At 42.4% G+C, this 25,160-nt stretch overlaps 1 long non-coding RNA gene and 1 other non-coding gene across 2 annotated transcripts in view; both read right to left on the bottom strand.

Moving 5' to 3' along the window:
• The window catches only part of LOC114116445 (uncharacterized), a 59,928-nt gene that overhangs the window by 22,322 nt on the left and 12,446 nt on the right, over nt 1-25,160 (bottom strand). The window contains exon 1 of the long non-coding RNA XR_003590365.3: nt 1-25,160. This exon is cut by the window's left edge and continues 4,384 nt beyond it; it is cut by the window's right edge and continues 12,446 nt beyond it. This is a non-coding gene — a long non-coding RNA (uncharacterized LOC114116445).
• MIR30A (microRNA mir-30a) lies at nt 21,649-21,715 on the bottom strand. Its single transcript, NR_107969.1, has one exon. It is a non-coding gene; the product is annotated as a microRNA mir-30a (primary transcript).

The following is a 25,160-nucleotide window of genomic DNA, read 5'->3' as shown; positions in this document are numbered from 1 at the left end:
AAACAGTGTCAGACTTTATTTTGGGGGCTCCAAAATCAGTGCAGATGGTGATTGCAGCCATTAAATTAAAAGATGCTTACTCCTTGGAAGGAAAGTTATGACCAACCTAGATAGCATATTCAAAAGCAGAGACATTACTATGCCAACAAAGGTCCGTTTAGTCAAGGCTATGGTTTTTCCAGTGGTCATGTATGGATGTGAGAGTTGGACTGTGAAGAAAGCTGAGCACCGAAGAATTGATGCTTTTGAACTGTGGTGTTGGAGAAGACTCTTGAGAGTCCCTTGGACTGCAAGGAGATGCAACCAGTCCATCCTAAAGGAGATCAGTCCTGGGTGTTCATTGGAAGGATGCTAAAGCTGAAACTCCAATACTTTGGCCACCTCGTGCAAAGAGTTGACTCATTGGAAAAGACTCTGATGCTGGGAGGGATTGGGGGCAGGAGGAGAAGGAGATGACAGAGGATGAGATGGCTGGATGGCATCACTGACTCGATGGACATGAGTCTGAGTGAACTCTGGGAGTTGGTGATGGACAGGGAGGCCTGGCGTGCTGTGATTCATGGGGTCGCAGAGTCGGACATGACTGAGCAGCTGAACTGGGGCTTAGGTAAGGCCTTTCTTACGAAAGTGACATTTGACCAGCAAAACAAGTAAAGCAAGAGAATAAGCCCCATGGAGCCCTGCTGGCACATATCTGCCTAATTTCATTTAGGCAAGTTTCTACATCTACGTGTGACACACATTTGTACAGGAAGCTGCTGTACAATCAGGGGATTGAAAGAAGCCTGAGAAGTCAGGAGACTAGCAGGAAAATGTATAAAGAGGAAAGAAAACAGCGATAGTGAGAAAAGGAAATATTTATTTTCCTTTGACCAACTGGGACGGTCTCATGTAGCTTCTGAGTTTGATTACAAACAATAGGACCCCAGGTGGAAGGCATGCTGAGCACCTGGGTGGGCTCCTGTAGGGGCTGAGCTCCAGAGGATGGATGAAAAGTGTAAGTTGCTGGGTCATATCAAACTCATTGCGACCCTCTGACTGTAGCCTGCCAGGCTTTTCTGTCCATGAGATTCTCCAGGCAGGAGCACTGGAGTGGGTAGCCATGCCCTCCTCCAGGGGATCTTCCTGACCCAGGGATTGAACCCGAGCATTGTGCATTGCAGACAGACTCTGCCATCTGAACCATCGGGGAAGCCCAGAAGAGGGACGCATATTACTTTTATTTGCAGCCTTTTTTAGCAGGGTTACTAAACTTTACACCCAGGGTCAAGCTACCATGGAAAAGGAGAAAAGGAACTGAGTTACTGCTAATCAGGCTTATTATCTTCTGTTTCTCCACCTGCAGTCCTTTTGGGATGGTGCCTGGGGTATGATTAACTTTGAAATCTGTATAAGAGTCAGCCCAGGTGTAGCACACACCTAAACAAAGGAGAATTTTCAGAAAACAGTGATTCCAAGCCCTCGGGACAAACAGTGGGAGAGATGGGTATTGCTTAAGTAATTCTCTGAAAGCTCTCGGAAGAACATTAGACTTAGGCAACGTAGTAAAAAATCGATTCATTGTTCTGCTAGGTGTTCCCCCCCTCCCCCCGCCCCGCCCCCCGTGGCAAAAGAGTCAAAATCCTTATGTGGCAGTTCTAAGTTCAAAGACACTGACTTCAGATGACAGTGCCATTTGTACAGTATCTTAACCAGTGTGTGTGAAAGCTATCGCTGGCATGCACTTGAATTACCGGCATGAAAAGTCTACTAATCCCACATGTTTTAGAAAGCAATCTGCTGCACATTTCAGCTTCTGAGGCATTATGTGTTACATGGTTCAACTAGTTTCCCAATTTCTCTAGATTTTTTTTTTTCACAATATTATTAACTTGAAAAGCTTCCACACGTGCATGTGCTAGTGCCTGGCTCTGGTCTGTCGACCACTGACCACAGCTCCTCTGCCCACCCTCAGCACCTCTGAGGGCAACCGAGCAGAAATGGCCATTTCTGGGGAGACAGGATGACATCTGGCTTGTGCACAGCTGTATCCTAAACTCTTAGCACAGGCTTCCATTCAGAGCAACTGCTTAATAAATATTGATTAGATGAATAAAATGATGTCTGGGATCCTGTGTCTTAGGTACAGTTTATCTTTCATCTTCTCTGAGAAGGATCTAAGGGAGAAGACAGGCATGTATTGATGTGATATGGGTGTTGATTTTTACTTCCTCCCTTTCTGATAGGCTTACTGGACTGTAGACAGGCAAAGTCTACTTGACCAAGTCTCTCAAGATGTCCTTTCAGAGAAACCAAGTCTGGATCCTGACTCAGTCAACAAGAGTCATGACTGCTGAGCAGCTGTGCCCAGAGGGTTCAGTGATCAGCCAGTTACCAAGCTGGAGTAGAGGGTTGAGAGCCAGGCCTCACGGCTCTGCTTTATTTATTCATTTTCTAAGCAATGATTTTTAAAAATCTTTATCAGTAACTTCAACCAACCTTGAGAACAAAGACTTTCTCAATTTGACATACAATTCTAGAAGCCAGTAGCTATGCTGGATAACTGAATCAGGATCCAAAAAGGACTTAGATTAGTGCAATGGGCCAAATCTAACTTAACAATTTGGTAGTATTTCTAAGAAATTTCCTTTGGGGGAAATGTGGCATACTGCAGCTCTTGTGAAGTCTTAGGGATAATATATCTATTTAAATTCAGATAGTAGGCTGAACAAGTACCAGTGATGGCAAAAGAGCAATTCAAATGAAAAAGGAATGAGTTTTAATTCACCTTAAGCCCAACCTGAATAAAACTGATGACTGCCAAGAAAAGCGAATGTGATTTTAGTCAGTGTTAAGAGAACTGTGCTATCTTTAGAAACCAACAAAGTATTCATGGAGCTTCTATTCACATTGTTCTTAGTGCTGTGTGGGATAGAGAAGTATCAGGCATAAAATACCCACTTTTATAGCACATTCTAGAGGAAGTTTAGCAATCAGAAGACAATGTAAGATACGGGATTTGACAGCCTATCAAGGAAATGATCCCTCAAACCCTCCAAACACCGAAAACTAAAAGCGAAAACAGAACAACTGGGGGCTTAAGGGGACTCAGCAGGCATAATCCACTGATGCTTAGAACCATTGCCCCAAATCATCAGAACCTGCCTCTGTAGAGGTCAAATCATAGCAATGCACCTTAGAAACTGTCTGTTTTGTTCAGTTTAGTTTTCAATGGGATGCAACTCAGTTATGAGGATCAGGCCACTCCTGAAGGGGGTCAAATAAATCAGATACCACCATACATAGTTAGCAGTTGAAGTAAAGCGGTCAATCCATGATGCTCGAGAGAAGAGGGGAACACACATGAGAAATCAGGGAAACAGAGGATCTGCCCCTATGAGCCAGGCCAGCTCTGAGGATTCTGAGCTCAAGGCCTAACCAAAGACTGGGGAGTACTCATAGGAGGAGGGGGAAAACAGCTGCTTTTAGAAAAGTCAAGCATGCAATTGACCAAAATACCCCAAAGCGGCACATAGTGTCACATTCCTTTTTACAGCGACGGCACACTCAGGAAGTCCCGGCACAAAGTATTCTCCCTCCTTGGTGCCTACATGAGAACTTTTCATTTAAGGCTGGAGAAAGTCATGCCAACAGGTAAATATCTGCTTCTCCAAGCATATGGCCTCTGCCCTCCACTGGCCTTGGAGCTGCCCAGGGTCAGCTTTCTGTGCTGGCAGCAGCTTTTCCAGATGTCCCTACGCCCCTATCTCCACTCCTCTCAGGCGTGCCCTACCCACCCCGCCTCATGAAGTACCTGCTGCCCTCGCGTGACGGCATCCCAGCTCACAGTTGTGCCTGTCCGTCTTTGTCCACAGAGACCCCTCTCCTGTTCCAGGCTGGTTCCTTCATCCCTTTGCAGCGCTAATGCTGTGGACCGCCCTCCCGGAACCCGCTGTTCCTGACACCTCCAGGCCCTTTCCAGCATTTCCCTCTGCCCATTAACTGCCCACCCCTCGATTCTGTCCATGGTCCTGCTCTCACATTTCCTTAGCCACCCGATCCACTGGCTACCCTTTGTGATCCGGCTCTGTTCTCCACCTCTCCGTCCTCTGCACAACCTCTTTATCTTTCTGGTGTGTCTGCTCTACTGGCCCACTTGCCCAGGGCCTGTTTGTCTTTCAGTATGTTCACAATTTTTGGAACTGATTCTTGGTTCTTGTGCATGCTAAGCTGGTTCAGTCCTGTCCGACTCTTTGCGACCCTATGGAGTAGCCCTCTAGGCTCCCCTGTCCATGGGAGTCTCCAGGAAAGAATACTGAAATGGGTTGCCATGGCCTCCTCCAGGGGGTCTTCCCACCCCAGGGACAGAACCCGCATCTCTTCTGTCTCCTGCGCTGGCAGGCGGGTTCTTTACTGCTAGTGCCACCTGGGAAGCCCTGTTTCCTGGCCCTTACCCTAAGCTAAATCGACCTCTGTGTGCACCTTCTCCTGAAACTCCCAATGGACCTTTTACCCTAGGTTTTCTCCTGCAATCACTGCTTTCTGTGTTTTATCCTCTTTTAAATAGCCAAATCTTTGAAACAAGAGACTGCATTGTTCTTTTCCATATCTCTGCATGGCAAGGGCTCAAAAATCACCTATTGAGTGGATAAACTTTATCTGTGCAAAATATGATGCCAATAATGAGGTCCTTGACTCAGAAGCTACCCAAATGTTGTCTGGACGACCAATTTTGGGGGCTGCCACTGTAGGGATGAGGAAGAGTCTGTGATGTTACAATGATTTTGCACCAAGCAAATATTCTTCAAATTCCTTTTTTTTTCCGAAGACTAGAAATTAACAAAGTTTATGCAACCCGTTCTAGTGTTCTTGCCTGGAGAATCCCAGGAATGGTGGAGCCTGATGGGCTGCCATCTATGGGGTCGCACAGAGTCGGACATGACTAAAGCGACTTAGCAGCAGCAGCAGCAGCAGACTGTACAACAAACTAAAAAGTACATTGGTGGTATTATTTTGCCCTTGTTTTCCTCAGCAGACATAAACACTTCTGTGTAACGATTGCTCTGTGTTACAGTGGCAAGGGTCATCGGCTGATGAAGACTTAGACCATCCTTGTATCCTAGACTTGTACACCTAGCGGGTCTCGTTCCTCAGCAAATGGTCTCTAGCTTTCTTCTGTGACTGCTAATCAACCACTGGAGCCCACCTGACGCGTGTGCTAAATCTAGGAAACCCGGGTCATCAGCAGCTCCCCTGGAGCCCTTATGTAGTTAGAAGCAAACAGGGAATGATGACAAGAACATCTTTTCCTCTACTTTGTGCAATTTTTATTTTTAACATAAAGCTCTTAGTGCTAAAGCTTTAAAAAGTACCAGGTCTTATGGCGAGTGTGTGAAAGAAAATCACTTCATAGTTTCTGGCACGACTGGAGACATTCAAAGAGCTCTGGATGTTGAATGAAATCACAGTTTTAAACCTTCCTGAGAGACAGTTATTTCCTCACTAATTCCCCTTAAGCAAAATATTTAAGATTAGTATGAAGTTAAGAGTCTACAGCTTTTTCTTCTGAGGATTACCTTTCATGGAAAAGATCAAATGAAAAAATAATTATCCCACAAAGTCCAATAAAAGAGACAAATCCTCCCAGCAAATCCAGAGATAACATTACCCTTAAATACCCTCCACTTATTGGGGGGAGGGAAAAAAAAAACTTCCTTAGATCCATTCAAATATAAAAACATTCTTTACTACATTGAATTTTATAAAATCCCATTGTTAAATACTTCCTCTCAGGCTCCTGCCAATGGGAGGATTACGGCCGAAACAGACAAGGAATCTGTGACCTCCTCCTCCTCCCCTGATGAACATCAGGGCTCCAGTCTGGCACACGTACAGATCTATTTTCTACAAAGGATGCAGCTTTTCAGAGATGTGAAGGGTCTGGAATGAGAACACTGGCCCTCATCAACCCACTTCCTGTATTGGAAGGGAGTCTCCCAAATAGTCCTCAAAAGGAAACGCTAGGATGAAGTCACCCGTGCTTAGCGAAGTAACAGTAGCCTGGTGAAGGGCTCGTTTCAGAAGGGACCCAAGGCTCAGCAGTGAGACCTAGGGTTCACTGGGCCTTTTCATAATGCAATTTTAGATAAATATTTATACAGATGCACACACGTATTTATTTGTTCTGCTTCAGTGGGACCCATCCAAGTGCTGGTTTTAAAATATAAACAGTGGGAAACTGCTGTAGTAATGACTAGCAAAAGACAGCAATTATTTGCAAGAGTTGAAAACAGTTCATCTAATAAAAAGTGGGAATGCTGTGTGGGAGAAAGAGGAGTGAAATTCTCTAGCAAGTGAGGCCCCCTGGAATTTAATAATTCACTTGGGCAATCATATTTGTTTAGTCAGCAGGCCAGAGTTCTTGCTGGGCTGCACAATGCCAGGGATGGTCTTCATGTAAAACACCCAGCATGTTAAGAGAGCAACCGTTTCTAGCCAAGCTGCATAAATACACTCAGGGCAGCTCTTCTGGATATATACAAATTATTACATATCTCTGAGCATGTATGTAAATCCAGAAAGGACTCTGGTTAGTCAGAGATTAATTTGGCTGAGATGGTATCAGTTTATTTGAAAGTGGGTTATAAAGCACTATTTCAGAAGTGGCTTCTATGTCAGCAAACAGCTATGCTCCAGTTATATACTAAGATAGTCTCCAGGCTATATTTTTAACATCTCCTTAGTAATATAAACAGAGACTAGGACAAGGAAAACTCTCTTTTTGTGAAATAATGTTTGGACACTTCGAGAATATTCTCCTCAGCACCGAGATTAACTTTCTTTTTCAAAGCTGAAGAGGTGCAGAAGTTGAGAGGGTACAGAGCATGCATATATTGCTATTGTATTAAAAATAGATAGGTACAGCTGATGACCAGAATAGTATAATGGGGGCTTCCCTGGTGGCTCAGAGGTAAAGAATCTGCATGAAGTGTGGGTTTGATCCCTGGGTGGAGAAGATCCCATGGAGAAGGAAATGGCAACCCACTCCGGTATTCTTGCCTGGAAAAATTCATGAGGTTGAAAAGAGTCAGATATGACTGAGCACAAAGAGTCAGACCCAACTTAGCATGCATGCACCCATAATATAATTAGATTAGTGCAACTCCTATTATGCAAACAGCTCAGATTTATAAGTAACGACTGGCCACCTATGGAAGGTCCATAAAGAAGGGCCTGCAAAGAAATGGAAGGTCTAAAAAGTCGCGGCTGCCCATACGTGTGCTCACCTACTAGCACGTCTAGCACTATTGGCACTGACTTCCTGCGCTTACTCAAGGCTCTCTTATGTCTGACTCTTAAACATCATTTAGGTGTTATTATTACTTTTTTTCCCCTCCAAACCTCACAGCTTGTGGGATTTTAGTTCCTAGACCAGGGATTGAACCTGGGCCCTTGGCAGTGAGAGCCAGACAACCAACCATTGAATAACCAGGTAATTCCCTTAAACACCACTTAGTTGGTTAACACTTCACCAGGATGAACTCTGTATTAATTATCTTGGTAACCCAGAAACCACAGTCCCGGTCAAGGGCCCCACCTGGAAGGCGGGAAAGTTAGTGTCTGGGTATAACTTGATGGATGGGTTCCCTTGTGGCTCAGCTGGTAAAGAATCTGCCCACAGTATGGGAGAGCTGGGTTCCATCTCTGTATGGGACGATCTCCTGGAGAAGGGAAAGGCTACTCACTCCCGTATTCTGGCCTGGAGAATTCCATGGACTGTAGAGTCCATGGGGTCGCAAAGAGTAGGACAGGACTGAGTGACTTTCACTTTCATAACTTGATGGATAATGGTGGTGGTGGTTTAGTTGCTAAATCATGTCTGACTCTTGTGGCTCCTTGGACTATAGCCTGCCAGGCTCCTCTGTCCATGGGGATTCTCCAGGCCAGAATACTGGAGTGGGTAGCCTTTCCCTTCTCCAGGGGATCTTCCGGACCCAGGAATTGAACCCAGGTCTCCTGCATTGCAGGAGATTCTTTACTGACTGAGCTACAAGGGAAGCCCTGATGGATAATAATTTTTCCTTAATTAAAAATCCTCACAGTCCTTGCTGAAGAAGGCAGCTGTGATACAGAAAAATTCCATCTTCTGTGGCTCCTTCTGCCCAAACAACCTCTCCCTTCTGCAGCCTGCCTGACCCAGACCTTAGCGTCTCCCTCCTGGAGGAAGAGCGGCTCAGGTCACAGGGGCATCCAAGCGTCCCGGGTGGAGTGGACACCAAGTTCCGCGGACAATGTGGCCGAGGGCCTCGTGGAACAGAATGTGTAATTCCACTTAACAGCTGCGGAAACTTATTAACTATGCCGGCCCGAATGATTCTTCCAACCACAGAAAGAAAGAGAAACGGCGGCCTATTTACAGATGCAGTGGGAGCCGGCCTTATTTTCTAGCTTTCAAGGGAAACAAAACATTTCTGCATAATAACTTCATCCTATAATTCAACGCTATTTAAAAGCAAAGCTTGCCATGAACTGCAGAGAGAGATCTTTGCTCCCCCGTTTTAAGCCCCGTTGCAGGGCTACTGAAGGCAGGACCCCGGGTGCCTGGAATCCACGGAGGCGAGGTGAGGCACAGCCCCGCACCCTCCTGACCCAGACTACCTCCCCAGACACAGGCCACACTCCTTGTCCTCGGCTTCCGGAAAAGTAGAGCTCAGGTGACCTTCGCAATCCTCCCAGCTTCAACCAGCTGTTCTTTCTTAGGCGATGGTCAGCACTTTTTAATCTGACGTTAGGGGGCCTGCAGCTTCCCGAGTGACCTTGAACAGGTCACCGAGCCATGCAGTGCCTTCACCTGTAAGTTTATGACAGCACGGACCTCGTGGGCTCCTGCCAGGATTAAAGTGTGAGTCAGTAAAAGCACCTAGAACAGAGCCTGGCGCAGGGCACACAACAGACAAATGCCAACCAGCAGGTCATTGTTACTGAGGCTACTCAGGGCAACACACACCACTACTGTTTATTTCACTTGTATGTTACCAGCTCCACCTGAGTAAACATTGTTGGAGGGCACGTATCAGCACCCCAGACGGAGAAGCAGGATTCATGCCAGTGCCCTTTCTCCTCTCCCACTTGTGGGGCCCCGCCCAGACACACAGGTAGAGATGAGACACTGTTGTGGCTCCACCCGGCAAACACAAGTAGAGGCTGGTTGCTGCTGCGCTGGGCACTGGGTTCAGTTGAGGATGCAGGAAGACAGAGTGATAGTCTTTGCCCCATTGGACAGATTTTCTTGTGGATATTCCTCCTCCTGAGACTAAGTGCTAAGGGGTGCTCTGGGAGGGGCCCCTATTTTTATTTCTCTTCCACATTCTCAGATGCTCTCTTCTTCAGGACCCCTCACACACAGAACGGCCCCATGCAGGGCTTAGACTGAATAAAAGAGATGACTCCTTAGTGTAGCCTGGTTCATTACCATTCTCTATTAGGGTTGTAGGGAATGTTCTACCTTGTGACATTATTCCATTTGCTTTCCTTTTAATTAGCAAGTTTAGTTGACCCCTAAACTATGCAGTCAGAGAAGGCAATGGCAACCCACTCCAGTGTTCTTGCCTGGAGAATCCCAGGGACGGGGGAGCCTGGTGGGCTGCCATCTATGGGGTCGCACAGAGTTGGACACGACTGAAGTGACTTAGCAGTAGCAGCAGCAGCAAACAATGCAGTGGTTAGGGGCTCCATACAATCAAAAATCCACAAGTCAGTTTTGACTTCCCCTGAAACTTCCCCAGTGGATCAGTAGTAGAGAATCTGTCTGCATGGCAGGAGATGTGCAGGGGACCCAGTTTCAGTCCCTGGGTTGGGAAGATCCCCTAGAAAAGGAAATGGCAACTCACTCCAGTATTCTTGCCTGGAAAATCCCATGGACAGAGGAGCTTGGCAGGCTACAGCCCATGGGGCAGCAAGAGTCAGACATGACTCAGAGACTAAACAACAACAACAAAAAAAACTGAACTACTAATAGCCTTACTGATAACATAAACAACACATATTTTGTATATTACATGTATTATTGTATTCTTACAATAAAGTAAGCTTAGAGACAAGAAAATGCTATTAAAACCATAAAATAAAATTATTTACAGTGTTGTACTGTATTTATTGATATTGTAAGTTTACATTGTCTGTTTATAAGATAGGGCTTCCCTGATAATTCAGTTGGTAAAGAGTCCACCTGCAATGCAGGAGACCCCAGTTTAATTCCCGGGTTGGGCAGATCCACTGGAGAAGGGATAGGCTATCCATTCCAGAGTTCTTGGGCTTCCCTTGTGGCTCAGCTGTAAAGAATCCGCCTGCAGTGAGGGTGACCTGGGTTCGATCACTGGGTTGTGAAGATCCCCTGGAGAAGGGAAACGCTACCCTCTCCAGTATTCTGGCCTGGAGAATTCCATGGACTATATAGTCCATGGGGTCAGAAACAGTATAAGATGAATCATTTATCAATACCAACATCAATATTGTCTTATATGATATGAAACCCTGCAGATGTTACATGTATTACTACATCCAGACATCAAAAATGAAAAGCTAATGTGAAAAGCCAATGTGCTCAATTGCTTCAGTCATGTCCAACTCTTTGTGACCCTATGGGCTGTAGACCCTCCAAGCTTCTCTGTCCATGGGATCCTCTAGGCAAGAATACTGAAGTATTATTATTTACAGGTATAAAGATTCATGCATTGACAACAATGAAGCAGCAATATGTTATATGGTAGTCTTGTGTAATCAATATGACTGCTTCAATAGCTTACCTTATACACTAATAAATGAAATTTCATTAAAATTTTATGACAAACAGTATTACAGTCATATCCATAATACAATATTGGAAACTTAAAAAAAAAAAACTTACCTGTGATGATAGGCTGATATACAGTTTTTCCAATTATGAGAGAGGCACACTGTATAGTAATGGAATTCCTTGAAAGCAGAATTATAAGGCAGTAAGAAAACTAACACATTATTAGTTTTATATTAAATATCACTCACCTTATGCCTATGTAAGGATGGGTTGTCCACTTCAGTACACGATGTGCTACACAATCAAAGATGGTGCTGATGACATGAAAATGTCTATACAGTTCCTGTTGCACAGTCCTTAGACTTCCACATGAAGACACTCACATGTATTCAACAGATGAGTCTATCAACTGTGCAATAAGATGATGACTGACTACTCATTAAGTGGACGTGGATCATCAGAGGCCTTCGTCCTCAGTGTCTTCACAACGAGTGGGCTGAGGACGAAGAGGAGGTTCTTGCTGCCTCAGGGGTGGAGGCGGAGGTGGAAGGGCAGGCACACTCGGCACGACTTTACATAAATACATCGTAATTTCTATTTTGCTTTCCACATTTCTCAAAAAATCTTTTTAAACAGTACCAATCTTTATTCCAGTGTCTGCCTAGTTTTCAGTGCCCACATCACAGAAGGGCCCCTGCTGTAACATAAGTGAAACATATCACGTTCATACTCAGTCGTGTCTGACTCTTTGCGACCCCATGGACTGTAGCCCCCCCAGGCTCCTCTGTCCATGGGATTCTGCAGGCAAGAATACTGGAGTGGGTTGCCATTTCCTCCTCCAGGATATCTTCCTGACCCACGGATCAAACCCACATCTCCCGTGTCTCTGCATTGCAGGTAAGAGTCTGCATCCCCTGAGCCATCAGGGAAGCCCCAGGAGAAGTGAAAGGCATTTTAAATAATCAGAACCCTTCTGCCAGGTCTTCTGATGTCAGTTTGTTTTCTGGTGCTGCTTCTTGCTCATCACCTGGCACTGGTTGGAAGCACTTGTCTCCATCAGGTTATGTTCTGTTAATTCCTCGGGTGGGGTGTCTATTAGCTCTTGAATTCCTCCAAAGTGCATACCTTGATACCCTTCACACACACCTCGCCCCACCCCTGACCTTTTCCTCCATATCCACAGCCTCCTTTATGATTGCCTTGATTGGCGCAGTGGTAAATCCCGTGAAGTCATGCGCAACATCTGGACAGTTTTCTCCAGTAGGAATGTATTGTTTTCAGCTTGATGGCCTTCATGGCTTTTTCTATAATAAGGATGCCATCTTCAGTGGCGAGATCCTTCCAGACTCTTACGATATTCCATTGGGGGTTCTATTGCACAGTGCTGATAATTCTTTCCATTGAGTACCATGTGCAATGAGCTTTAAAGGTCTTTATGACCTCTTGATCTAGAGGCTGAATTAGAGTTGTATTTTGGGAGCAAGTGGATTATTTTGGCACCTTCAGTGTTGAAGTCATGGGGTTCTAGGCGTCCAGAGGCATTGCCCAATATCAAAAGGACTTAAAAGGCAGTCTCTTACTGGCAAGGTGCTTCCTGACTTCACAGACAAAGCATCAATGGAACCAATGCAGAAAAAGTGCTCTAGTCCAGGACTTTTGTCCAACCAAAAGACTAGCAGCTGGTGTTTATCTTTTCCTTTTAAGACTTAGAGGTTCGCAGATTTATAGATGAGGGCATTTCTGACCATAAACCCTACTGGATTTACACAGAACAGTAGAGCTAGGCTATCTTGTCCTGCCTTAAATCCTGGCGCTCACTTTTCTTCCTTACTAACCCATGCCCTTTATGACACTTCTTTTTTCCCAGAATAGGGCGCTTCTGTCTGCATGAAAAACCTCTTCAGGTAGATATCCTTTCCCCTCAATGACTTTGTGTGTCTGGGAGCTTATCTTCTGCCTCTTGGTCAGCAGATGCTGCTTTTCCTGTTCTCTGCACATTTTTAAAGCCAAACTTCTTCCTGAAGTTATCAAACCATCCTTTGCTGGCATTAAATTTTCCAGTTTTAGCTCTTTCACCTTCCTTCTGCTTTAAGTTGTCATACAATGACTTTACATTTTTTGAATGATATTAGAGTCTATAGGTATGCCTTTCTTATAAAGCAATCTTATCTCACATAAAAGCTACATTTTCAACACATGATAATCTCCACCCCCTCAAAAAAATGCAAGGTTTTTCACCTGCTGTCATAGCTGCAGTGACAGTTTCATGAGTTTCCTTTACTTTTCTTACACTGGTCCCTACTCTGGATTCATTTCTCTTAAAATGGTGGCAATCGCAGCTGCAGACCTCAATCTGTGGTACATATAAAGCATTTCAACTATTTTCTTGTAATGTCATGACTTTTCTCTGTGTATTGGGGGCACTTCCAGCATCACTAGGGCACTTCGTGTGGGGCCCACAGTCTTATTCAAGGTCTACTCTGTTGCACAAACATGATGGAAAATACAGGAGAAATGTGAGAGATCACTTTATATTTCAATGCACAGTTTACTGAAGAGATGAACTGCTCAGGTGGAGATGATCAGTGTCTCATGGCACCTTAAGCAGAGACTTCCCACACTTGAGTTTATCGCAGTAGCAACAGGACATGGCCCCCAAATTAATTTCATGCCATTATGATTTAATAATGCCTCTGTTCATTTACATGTGTGCACGTGGCACCATGTTCAGCCTGTAATGTCTGTGTGCATTAGCTTTGATAAATTTTAAATTTTTATAATAAATTTGTTCATATTTTAGCATAGTAAATGGTAAAATTGACTAGTACCTATATATATATATTATGCATATATGATGTCTTCATTTTTATTGATATTTTCAGCCTATTTTGTTCATCTGTGAGCTTTTTCAAATTTTTGCACATCTCTAAAATTTTTTCTAGTACACTTGGGGAAAATAAGCATATAAGTGAACCTATGCAACTCAAACTCCTGTTGTTCAGGGGCCAGTTGTATGAGACTTCGCAGGCATGGGTGGCTGGTCTCAGGATTTGGATAATCCTGCATTTTGGTCCACATGACATTCCATCCAAACCTTATAAGTAATCACAGGGAGCAAATCTTTTCCAAGTTTTTATCCTTCAGCCCCTAACATTCACTATTCTTTACACTAGTAGGCATACAGTATTTACCAAAAGGAGTTGTTGTTCATCTTAAAAAGAATAAAGTTACCCACATTCTGAAAGACTCCACCACTATGATTTAAATCCTATCATCTAATTAAACTAAAAATTCAAAGAACATTTCATGACAACAAGAACTAATCCAGCATTTACCAGGGAAATCCAAAGTTGTCTCTCTGACCTCATGATGGCCCTGCACAGCCCGCCCCTTGCTTACCTCTCTGGCTCTATCCTGAACCACAGCATTGCATCATTTATGCCTGGTCCAACTTCTGCTCACTTGCACTTGCTTTCCCTTCTACCTGGAAAGCTTTTCCACCCAGGGTTTCACATGATGGGCTGCTCCTCTGGATTTCCATCTCAGGACAGAAGAGTCCACGGCATGAAGAAAAGGAAGTAGTAAGACATCCCCAGAAAAAAATGCCACTAAGCATGATACCTAACGTTGAGCGTGAGTGTGTATACATGTGTGGGCCTTGTTTATTTGGGGGTAGATGTGAGTGTCCTTGCCTGTAGAATCCCAGGGACAGGGGAGACTGGTGGGCTGCCATCTATTGGGGTGCACAGAGTCGGACACGTCTGAAGTGACTTAGCAGCAGCAGTGGGTAAACTAGGAACATTCTATGTGGAGGGAAGCCCTAAGGCCTTTGAAGGCTTTGTGAGGAATGGGATAAAGCAAGGTTGTTTGAAGAACTAAAAGTCAGTGTGGCTGAAGCTTAGAAAGCTGGAGGACAGCAAAAGAGGGGGCACCAGCCAAGCTATGAAGCTCCCTTTAGAAAAGGCTCCAAAAGGAGGGTGTGTGTGCAGTGCTGATGTGCTATAGCCCTTCAGTAATAGCTTAACCTCAGACATAGATCCTTCTTCACATGAAGACAATTGTTCTGCCCTCACTGGTATTCTCCAAGGCCCCTGAAACTCAACAGAATCAGCATGCTAGGTGTGAGTCACCTCGAGAACGTTTATGTTTTCTTCAGCAGAGTGAGCTACCATGTCCCCAGATTCAAGGGACAGGATTGCTCCCAGCCCCTGGAACTGGTTCTCCAACCCTAAGCATGGCCTAACTTCTCCCAGCACTGCTTCTGGTGCTAGCCCAGCTGGGAGACTAGGGAACTCTTCAAGTCGGCTTTAATTAGCTATCAGTACATCTCACTCATTCAACAGTTATTAAACTTGTACCAAAATATCAATAGATTAGTTCTATACAAAAAGGATCAATTATATTACAGAGAAGCAATAGTTAGGACTGGACATGGAACAACAGACTGGTTCCAAACTGGGAAAGAAGTACATCAAGGCTGTATATTGTTACCCTGCTTATTTAACTTATATGTGGAATACATCATGCGTAATGCTGGGCTGGATGAAGCACAAGCTGGAATCAAGATTTCTGGGAAAAATAGCAGTAACCTAAGAAATATAGATGACACCAGCCTTATGGTGAAGAAAGTGAAGAAGAACTAAAGAGCCTCTTGATGAAAGTGAAAGAGGAGAGTAAAACAGTTGGCTTAAAACTCAACATTCAGAAAATTAAGATCATGGTATCCAGTCCCATCACTTCATGGCAAATAGATGGGGAAACAAGGGAAACAGTGACAGACTTTATTTTGGGGGGCTCTAAAATCATTACAGATGGTGACTGCAGCCATGAAATTAAAAGACACTTGATCCTTGGAAGAAAAGCTATGATTAATCTAGACAGTATATTAAAAAGCACAGTCATTACTTTACCAACAAAGTGTAGTCAAAGCCATTATTTTTCCAATAGTCAGGTATGGATGTGAAGAAAGCTGAATGCTGAAGAATTGATGCTTTTGAACTGTGGTGTTGGAGGAGACTCTTGAGGCTGCCTTGGACAGCAGGAGATCAAACCAGTGCATCCTAAAGGAAATCAGTCCTGAATATTCACTGGAAGGACTGATGCTGAAGCTGAAACTCCAATACTTTGGCCACCTGATGCAAAGAACTAACTCATTGGAAAAGACCCTGATGCTGGGAAATGTTGAAGGCGGGAGGAGAAGGAGATGACAGAGGATGAGACGGTTGTATGCCATCATCGATTCAATGGACGAGTTTGAGTAAGCTCTGGGAGTTGGTGATGGACAGGGAGCCCTGGCATGTTGCAGTCCATGGGGTCACAAAGAGTTGGACATGACTGAGCGACTGAACTGAACTGAAATTGCATTTTGACAAATTGAATTATGCTATTAAAACAACCTTAGATCTTTAGAATTTCTAATAACTCATGATGATTTATTTTTAATTACTCAGATTTAGGAGCAAGTTACTAGAAATCAATAACATCAACACAGAGACCAAAGAGTAGAAAGATTAGAGGATTAACTCAAGATATAGCTGAACATTATTCTGAAAAGTGTGCAAATTTCCTAATTTATTATTCAATATCTGATGGTCAGAATTTAAGTAAAATACTTCCTAGGGTAAAAGAGTAGAGATAGAATTGGAAAAAGACAAACTACATATCTGATACAGCCAAGAAGACCCCTTAGAGTACAGGAAAGGAGTCAGTTTCAAAATTAAATTTTCCATATGGGCATTCCATAGTTGAAATATTATAATTCCAAAGATAATTTTAATCTAGCATGATCATTAATCAGTAAGGAATTTAACAAAATCACTTCTTTACTATGCACTTAGATATATTTTGTACAAAACATGAATACTCAGTGTTGAATATCTGAATCTGCAAGTAATTCTCTGACTCACTTCAGCATACATATGCTCAGCACAAATTTCATTTAAAGAAACAAAAATAATGTTTCTATTTATTAACATCACACATCCTGCAAGTCAATATATTTCTACTGTGGGAATCATGGCTGCAAGCGCCAACATTACATGGCATTGTGGCATTTATTTACATACTGAACTGCAGGAATTTCTTTAGCTTTTACAAATGCTTTCCTTTGCTGGTATAAGCATTTGCTCTTTTCAAGAGTTTAACTCTTTAGCTAAAAATACTGAATCCAAAATCCAGAAATAGTAGTTCAGTCCCTGCAAGGGAGCATATGCTACTAACAAGCTTATGACATATCATCACAGTGTAATGTCTGATGTTTTCCAAGACACTTTTCGATAGGAGATCGCATATCTGGAGAGCTCATGCTGCCATTTTTGAAATGGGAGCTGGGAGACATTCTTATTTTATTTTGTTAGGGTAACTGAAAGAGTTCGTTAATTTCTCCAACCATGCAGGGCCCCGAACTGGAGATAGTAAGCTCACATTTAGTGCTCGTGCTTATGCTGCTGAATCCACAATCTACTTTGTTTTAATTTACATTAAAAAGCCTCTACTCTCAAAGTACTACATCATTACATTTATATAATAATTAGACATACCAATTAGGAAAGGCAGACTAAGTATCACTTGGTAACATTAACTTCCCCACTACATTCATGCTTAAGATTTAAAAGTGCATACTAGTGACAGGTATAACTGAAGAAGCCTATTCAAGAGTATTTAATTCACTGACTAATATGCACATCCAGAGGATAAGATTATTTTTTTTTCATTTTATTTATTGGCTTCTTACCATTAAGAAGAGTAGTAACAAAACAGGAAAACAATCATAAACCCCCAATTTCTTCAATGCTTTAACAGTTTAGTTCACGCATACAGACAGACACAGTATACACAACCAGATACGCCTTCCATATTTATTTAGAGATCTCATTTTGATTCAGAACCAGATAAAGTCTTCCACATGATTGGAGTGAGACTCTAAGACAGTTCACCGAGCCACCAAGATTTCAGTAAGTCATTTCAAAAATTAAGAGGAATTATAAATGAATACTCTCTGTGTGGATCACAACAAACTGTGGAATATTCTTAAAGAGATAAGAATACCAGACCACATTACCTGTCTCCTGAGAAATCTCTATGTGGGTTAAGAAGCAACAGTTAGCACTGGACATGGAACAACAGAGTGGTTCCAAATCGGGAAACAAGTACATCAAGGCTGTATACTGTCACCTTGCTTATTTAACTTATATGCAGAGTACATCATGCAAAATGTCAGCTGGATGAATCACAAGTTGGAATCAAGATTGCCAGGAGAAATATTAACAGCCTCAGATATGCAGATGACACCACTCTAATGGTAGAAAGTAAAGAGGAACTAAAGAGCCTCTTGATGAGAGTTAAAGAGGAAAGTGAAAAAGCTGTCTTAAAACTCAACATTCAAAAAACCAAGATCATGGCATCTGGTTGCATCACTTCATGGCAAATAAAAGGGGAAAAAGTGGAAGCAGTGACAGATTTTATTTTCCTGGGCTCCAAAATCACTGTAGATGGTGACTGAAGCCATGAAATTAAAAGATGCTTGCTCCTTGGAAGAAAAGCTCTGACAAACCTGGATAGTGTGTTAAAAAGCAAAGATGTCACTTTGCTGACAAAGGCCCATATAGTCAAAGCTATGGTTTTTCCTGTAATCATCTACAGATATGAGAGTAGGTCTCATATCTTTATGAGGCTGAGTGCTGAAGAATTGATGCTTTCAAACTGTGGTTCTGGGGAAGACTCTTGAGAGTCTCTTAGACAGCAAGGAGATCAAACCTGTCAATCCTAAAGGAAATCAACCGTGAATATTCATTGGAAGGATGATGAAGTTCCAATACTTTTGCCACCTGATGTGAAGAATTCACTCCTTGGAAAAGACTCTGATGCTGTGAAGACTGAAGGCAAAAGAAGAAGGGGGCAACAGAGGGTGAGATGGTTAGATAGCATCACCGACTCAATGGACATGAATCTGAGCAAACCTAGGGAGATAGTGAAGGACAGGGAAGCCTGGTGTGCTGCAGTCCCTGCGGTTGCAAAGAGTTGGTCACAGCTTAGTGACTGAACAATAACTAACTCTCTGGTTATTCTTCTGATACAGAAAAACAACTGGCATCTTTGCATTATTATTTTTAAGCCACCTCAAACTGACACCATTCAAGGAAGACTTTCTTTTCCCAGTGGTCATTTAGCTACAACTTTAGTGAAAGAAAACAAGGCAATTCTGTCAGTAAATCTGTTTGGGTGCAGTTGGGTTTCAGAGACAGAGCGCTGATTCCCCATGCAGGACTGCTTTCTGAGCAGGCTCCCTCGTCACTAGAGTATTCACCCCTGGTTTTAGTTATTCTTTAATAGAGGAAAGGTTGCATATGCATAGCATTTACAGATAGCATCATTACAAAATGGAGTGCAAGTTCAAATCTGAATTTTAAGCTCAGGAAAAATAAGTATCATTTAAATGAGTTACCACTGCCACTTTTAGAACCTCATATACTTCCATTAGAAATCTCCATTTCAAGGATGCATCAGTTTTTATTCTGGAAAATCCCCTGGAGAAGGGCGTGGTTACCCGCTCCAGTATTCTGGCTTGAAGAATTCGGTGTCACAGAGTCAGACACAACTGAGCGACTTTCACTTCAGCTCATTTCAAAGATACAGTGATTGTGATGATTGCTGGTTTTTTTTTTTCTTTTAACATCACAAACTTCACAACAACACAGTTTCCATTTACCGAGCACATATTTTGATAGTGGTTTAATCTCTGTAACTGACCTACTGTGGTCCACTTCAAGAATTTTATTTTCTAGATCATATACGGTATTTTATTATGCTGATATGAACATGGAATTTTAAATATATATCCATAAAGAAGAAAAACTACATGAAAGCAATTAACAATAAAGAATTTTAATTTATGCTAATTACTAACTTATATGCATAACTGTGTAGTTGAAGTGTAATGCTGTACATTTTTTTAAAGTCAGATATTTTTGTGAAATTAAAACAAATTGCATCAAATCTTATTCCAAATATATATAGCACACTTTTGATACTATCTTAATGCAGCGTTTTACATTGTCACCATGGAAATAGGAGGCACATAAAACAGTGAATAATAGGCATTAATTTCACAACTAGCCAGAAGGCTTTCTGGAGATTTGTAGTTTGTTCATAAGAGTATTTAAGAAGGCTGTACTTTTTACATATTAAAATGTTCCAACAAGTAATTACTTAAATGAAGGAAATAACCAAAGAGAGATGAGACATGGAAAATTTAGGGGGCAGTGAGGCAAGGGAGGGGAATCTGAGCTGAAGGGAGTGAAGGTCACAGAGCCGGGGCGGGTTCACTCATTCCGCCTGCAACCATCTCCCTGCGACATAGCTGAGTTATTCCCCCAAAGTGTTTCAAGTTTACCTATTAAAGAACAGGCCACATTTTCAACTGCACATTCCAGGGCCTAGCAGATGGAAGTCCCTCCCCTCTTGCCCCTGGCTCAGAGGCATCTAATCTACTGATCTCTAGTGGCCAGTAGCCAATATGACTGCCTTTTTTGTTTTCCACTTAGAAGCTTTATGTATGCATAGAATGTGAAGGCATTTCTAAACAGATCTCTCTCCATCCCACTTAATCATGATATTCAAACAGCACTACGTCCTGCTGTTTCAATAAGCACTCTCACCGACATCATCAGCTTCCCAGGTGCAGCAATGGTAAAGAATCCACCTGCCAATGCAGGAGACACAGGAGATACGGGTTCGATTCCTGGTTTGGGAAGATCCCCTGAAGGAAATTTCCACTCCAGTAGTCTTGCCTGGAAAATCCCATGGACAAGGGAGCCTGGCAAGCTGCAGTCAATGGGGTTGCAGAGTGGGACACGACTTAGCAACTGAGCATGTACACACACATTGATGTCATCAGTGGGTAGTGAACAGGGAACTAATGTCCATATTACTGACAATATTCACGTGCAGAAGGTACTGCGTTTTAGAGGGCAAAGGATGCCACCTTCATCTCCTCTTAAAGTGTCTGTCTCCTTCCTACTATTTAAATGTCTCATATTAAACAAGTCTGCCATAAGGCAAATACAGATTTACAAAAAGGACAAGTTAGAAATTAGTTCCTTCACAGAGATCCACAAGAGGAGACTTTTAAACATCTTAGGCTGCCTTCCTATATACAGGATAGCATTTTGTATCATTTTAAAGAGATATATGCTATTACATAAAGCAAAGATAACAGCTCAGTTGAATGGAGTCAGTATTAACAAATGCCTAAAATACTGTTCTCATCAGTTAAAACAGGAACAAATAGGTTGCTCAAATAAGAGTTAGTAGAGCCAATGTCAGTTTATTTTAGGCACTTGGTTAAACTGAAAATGACTTTATTGCTTAAAGACTAAACCTATAAACAGTAAAAGAGGTTTAATCCAAATAGTGTGAAAGTGAATTAACTCTTTACTCTGGCCTTTTTCTTTTTCAAGAAATGTAGATTTATTAATAGAAATATTTGCAAATGGCTGTAAAAGGCACTTATTTGGAAATTACAGGTAAATATAAACAGCAGGACAAAAAAAATTTCCTTTTGAGACTGATTTGTGGAAATATTGTCCTAGAACACTTTTTTTCTAAGAACAAAAATACTGTAATACATTCCGTCACTTTTCTTAGGAATATTTTACTTTTTTCTTTCTTCTTTTTTCTTTTAGATATAGCAAAATCCCTATACAAACAGAGCACCTCCCCTGCGCTAATGAAAACGTAGAGATGGGTTTAAAAGTTACTGAACCGGTACCATTCTCACCCAAGGATGTGAACACGTATTCCCAGGAGAGCGTGGTGTCCAGTGGAGTCAAGGAGGCCACTGCTCCTAAGGGGGCTCCTGACGTGGGCGGCAGTCAGCAGCTGCAAACATCCGACTGAAAGCCTTTCTGCAGCCTCACAGCTTCCAGTCGAGGATGTTTACAGCCGCTCACTGTCACAGGGACAGTCTGGTTACCTGAGGGTCCCTAAGACAGGCCGCAGTTCTGCAAACCACTAAGTCTTATCCCAAACCAGAAACGTTCTAGAGAATGTCTCAAATCCAGAGCTTCATGCATGTCTCTTATTCATCTACCAGATTCCTATAAAATCCTCTGATCATCTAACACAATGGATGCTGACGGCATTCATCCATTACTGTTAGCGACAAGGAACACACAGGCAATGGCAGGTTTCCTTAACATGTGTGATGTAGCTAAAATCTCTCTTTGAGTGAAAGTGAATAAACATACAAGTTAAATCATGCTAATAAAATAAAGTGCACATTTAACATTAAATACATATACAGTCTCAATGAAAATATAAAATTTTTATTTCAAACTCTATAAATTCTGACCCAAAAAAAAAAAAAAAAAAAAGACTTACGCACTGCTTTTATGTATCACTTTTGCTCCGAAATCTGCTCCTAGAGACAACCTGTACAGTCAGCTGGTTTTTGAACGAGTAAGCAACAATCAGGAGAGAAACAGAAAGACTAGCAAGGCCTGTAACAGGCGTCTATCAGTTTGTGGGTCAAAGTTTTCCCACTGGAAAAACACAGAGCCTATCACTTGCTGACAGGGTGACGTACATTAACTCCAGATCTGAATGTTTTGAATTCCACTCCCATTCTCTTGTGAAAATAAATGAGGAAAACTAGAGGGTAGGCTCTATTAGTCACTGCTTTCCTGAAGTAATTCAAAACCCTTCCTCGCCTAGTGAGAGATTAAGTTGATACAAAGAAGTGGGTGTGCCTTTCCCCAAGATTTGTTTTTAGATGATGTTACCAGAAGGTTCTTAAGTTGCAGAAGTCTTAGTTTGTGACAGCAAACCCCAAACAAAAACCAAATCCACACACACACTGTCATGTTTAGTGAAACGAACAAACGTGAAGCGCTCCACATACTACTTTTTCAAAGCAAAGGGTAACTCTATCCCCTTAATGTTAAGAAAGTTAATCTTTGAGGCAGCAGGTGAAAACAAGCTGAATTATGTTGTGGCCTTTTTCTTTATTAACTAAGGACTTTGAACCATTAAAACTTCCTAGGGAACCACATCTTCTCAATGGGTCAAGTCACATAGGGGAACAAAGCAAACTTTATCAGTGCTGTGCGATTCTACATTCCAGAAATTCTTAGTGCTTGGCATTCATATACCACTGCTGACTAGGGCTTGAGTCGGTTCAGCAAACTCAGCTACAGCTTCCAACCTTGTGAACTTCTCACCAAGATACCCCCTTCTTATGAGCTGGTCACAAACAGACAGGGCGGATACTCTTTAATTAAAACAGATGAATACCAAGCCTCACCCTGGGAAGACATTGTAGAGCACTAACTGTTTACAAAAAGAATATTTTTACTCCCATAAATTTTTCTCCAAGTGACAGATCCCCTACTTGCCTTGGAATCTTACTGCTTTTCAATAACAGCTTTAAATTAAAAATGCCTAGTGCAAACTAGGCAAACCACCTCACATAACAATTCAGTGAATGTTGAAAAAGATAGTAAACCTTGGCACAGCTTTGAAGATCCAGACTTTGCTCAGAGCTCTATGAATAAACATTTAAAAAAATCCTCCAAATAAAGCATGAAAGATCATGAGATCTTAGTTACAAGGGTTTGTAAAGGGAAGGGCATTTAACAGGCATCAAGAGAGTGCTTCACTGCCTGTATGTACAGCCTTCCTTTTTAGCAAGAGACCAACCAGAGGAAATCCATGTGAAAGGTAAAGCAGATTTATCCCCAAAAGCTGCTGAACAATTTTGCCAGTTTTTGTGAGACTCACAGTTATTTAGTTTAAACTATTTCCTTGTTTCCTGGTTATTAAGCAGTATCGGTTCCACTTGGAATAGTAGTTCTTAAAATGAGAGGGTGGCAATAGGCTTATTGGGACAGAGTCTTCTAACTTCACACACCTGGCCTGCCTCTTGCCCTATCCACACTCTGATTCTTTTTCAGATGAGGGGAGCGCTGAGAGCAATTGGCAAAAGCTATACAACGATTCTGCTGTACCTTCCTGGCAGAGAACCACTAATCTAGAAAGATGGAACTAAGTAAATTTGCTCAGGACTACAGTATCTTGTCACTAACTGAGAAACGTGACCAACAAAATTAATTCAAAACCACAGGAAACAGGCTGCTCTAGCTCTGTTAAGACAAGGCTCCTAAAAGTCTCCTCACCTGCAGGTGCCGCTCTGGATATCTATACCCTAGGCATGTTTTATAGTCTCCTCATATTAGCTTATTTTAAAGATTTTTTTGACACAGATTACTTTTAAACTCTTTATTCGATTTTTACAGTGTTTCTCTTTAATGTTTTTGGTTTTTTGGACACAGGGCATGTGGGATCCTAGCTCCCTGACCAGGAATCGAACCTGTATCCCCTGCATTAGAAGTTAAAGTCTTAACCACAGGAGTACCGGGGCAGTGCCTTAGATTTAACTTCTTGAATAACTAATTCCTTCTGACAGTGGATGGTACAGAACTGCTCCTAGATAAAGTTTACAAGTTTTTTTTAACTACCCTATGTCTTTCAGTCTTGAACCCTCCTGTTGACTCTATCATCATGAATTTTCCTAAGCTATGCATAATTAAGGATAGCTTAAAATATGACAGCCACCCAAGCTTCCCCATCTCCCGTTCTTCCCAAACCCAATTCTCTGGATTTTGACACATCAGAGTATTGAAGCTAAAGGCCCATCCTTGATGGTGAGAGTTCAGTCGCTAAACAGCAGGGAGCGGAAGTTACCATCGCTCTATCTGTTGACTAACGGATACTAGGACTCTGCTTTGGCCATGGGAATGCAGGGGTGCATGTGGCTGGCCTGCTCCACTACACAATGATGCTTCTGACCCCACCTTCTCCATTCTCCCTGGTCCATCCACCCCCACCGCTCTGGTCCTGAGCATCTACAGTGCTCTCTCAGAAAGGGAGCATTCTACATCAGCGCAGGGCCCAGCATCCGGGCTCTGCACCGCGTCCTTTCATCTGCCTCTCTAGGGCCCAAGGGCTCAGACAAGGGCATCCTGGCAACTGGCCTAGCTCTTCCTTCAGAAAATCCATCTAAGACAAGACAAGAAACACAAGTGTTCTCCAGTTCCTTTTGTAGAGCTAATCTGATATGAAAGTAAATGTACAAACAGAATTCTGCCCTTTAAAATTCATCTTCATCTTCTATTTATACTTGATATTTAGTAGTCCGCACTGTTTTTAAGCTAATTCAGAGGCTTCTAATGCTCATTATATTCCTTGCTAATAACAATGATGATGGATTTTCCGTTTCTATTTTCTGTTTGTAATTAATAGAAACACAAACCTACTGGGTCCTTGCATCTTGAAAATGGCTGAAGTCTGTAGGAATTTACTGAAAACAATTTCCCATGGATTGTGCACA

The sequence above is a fragment of the Ovis aries genome, chromosome 9, assembly GCF_016772045.2.
Source record: "Ovis aries strain OAR_USU_Benz2616 breed Rambouillet chromosome 9, ARS-UI_Ramb_v3.0, whole genome shotgun sequence".
NCBI lineage: Eukaryota > Metazoa > Chordata > Mammalia > Artiodactyla > Bovidae > Ovis > Ovis aries.
Note: the sequence above shows the minus strand (reverse complement) of the source record. Positions and strands in the feature narration are given on the sequence as shown.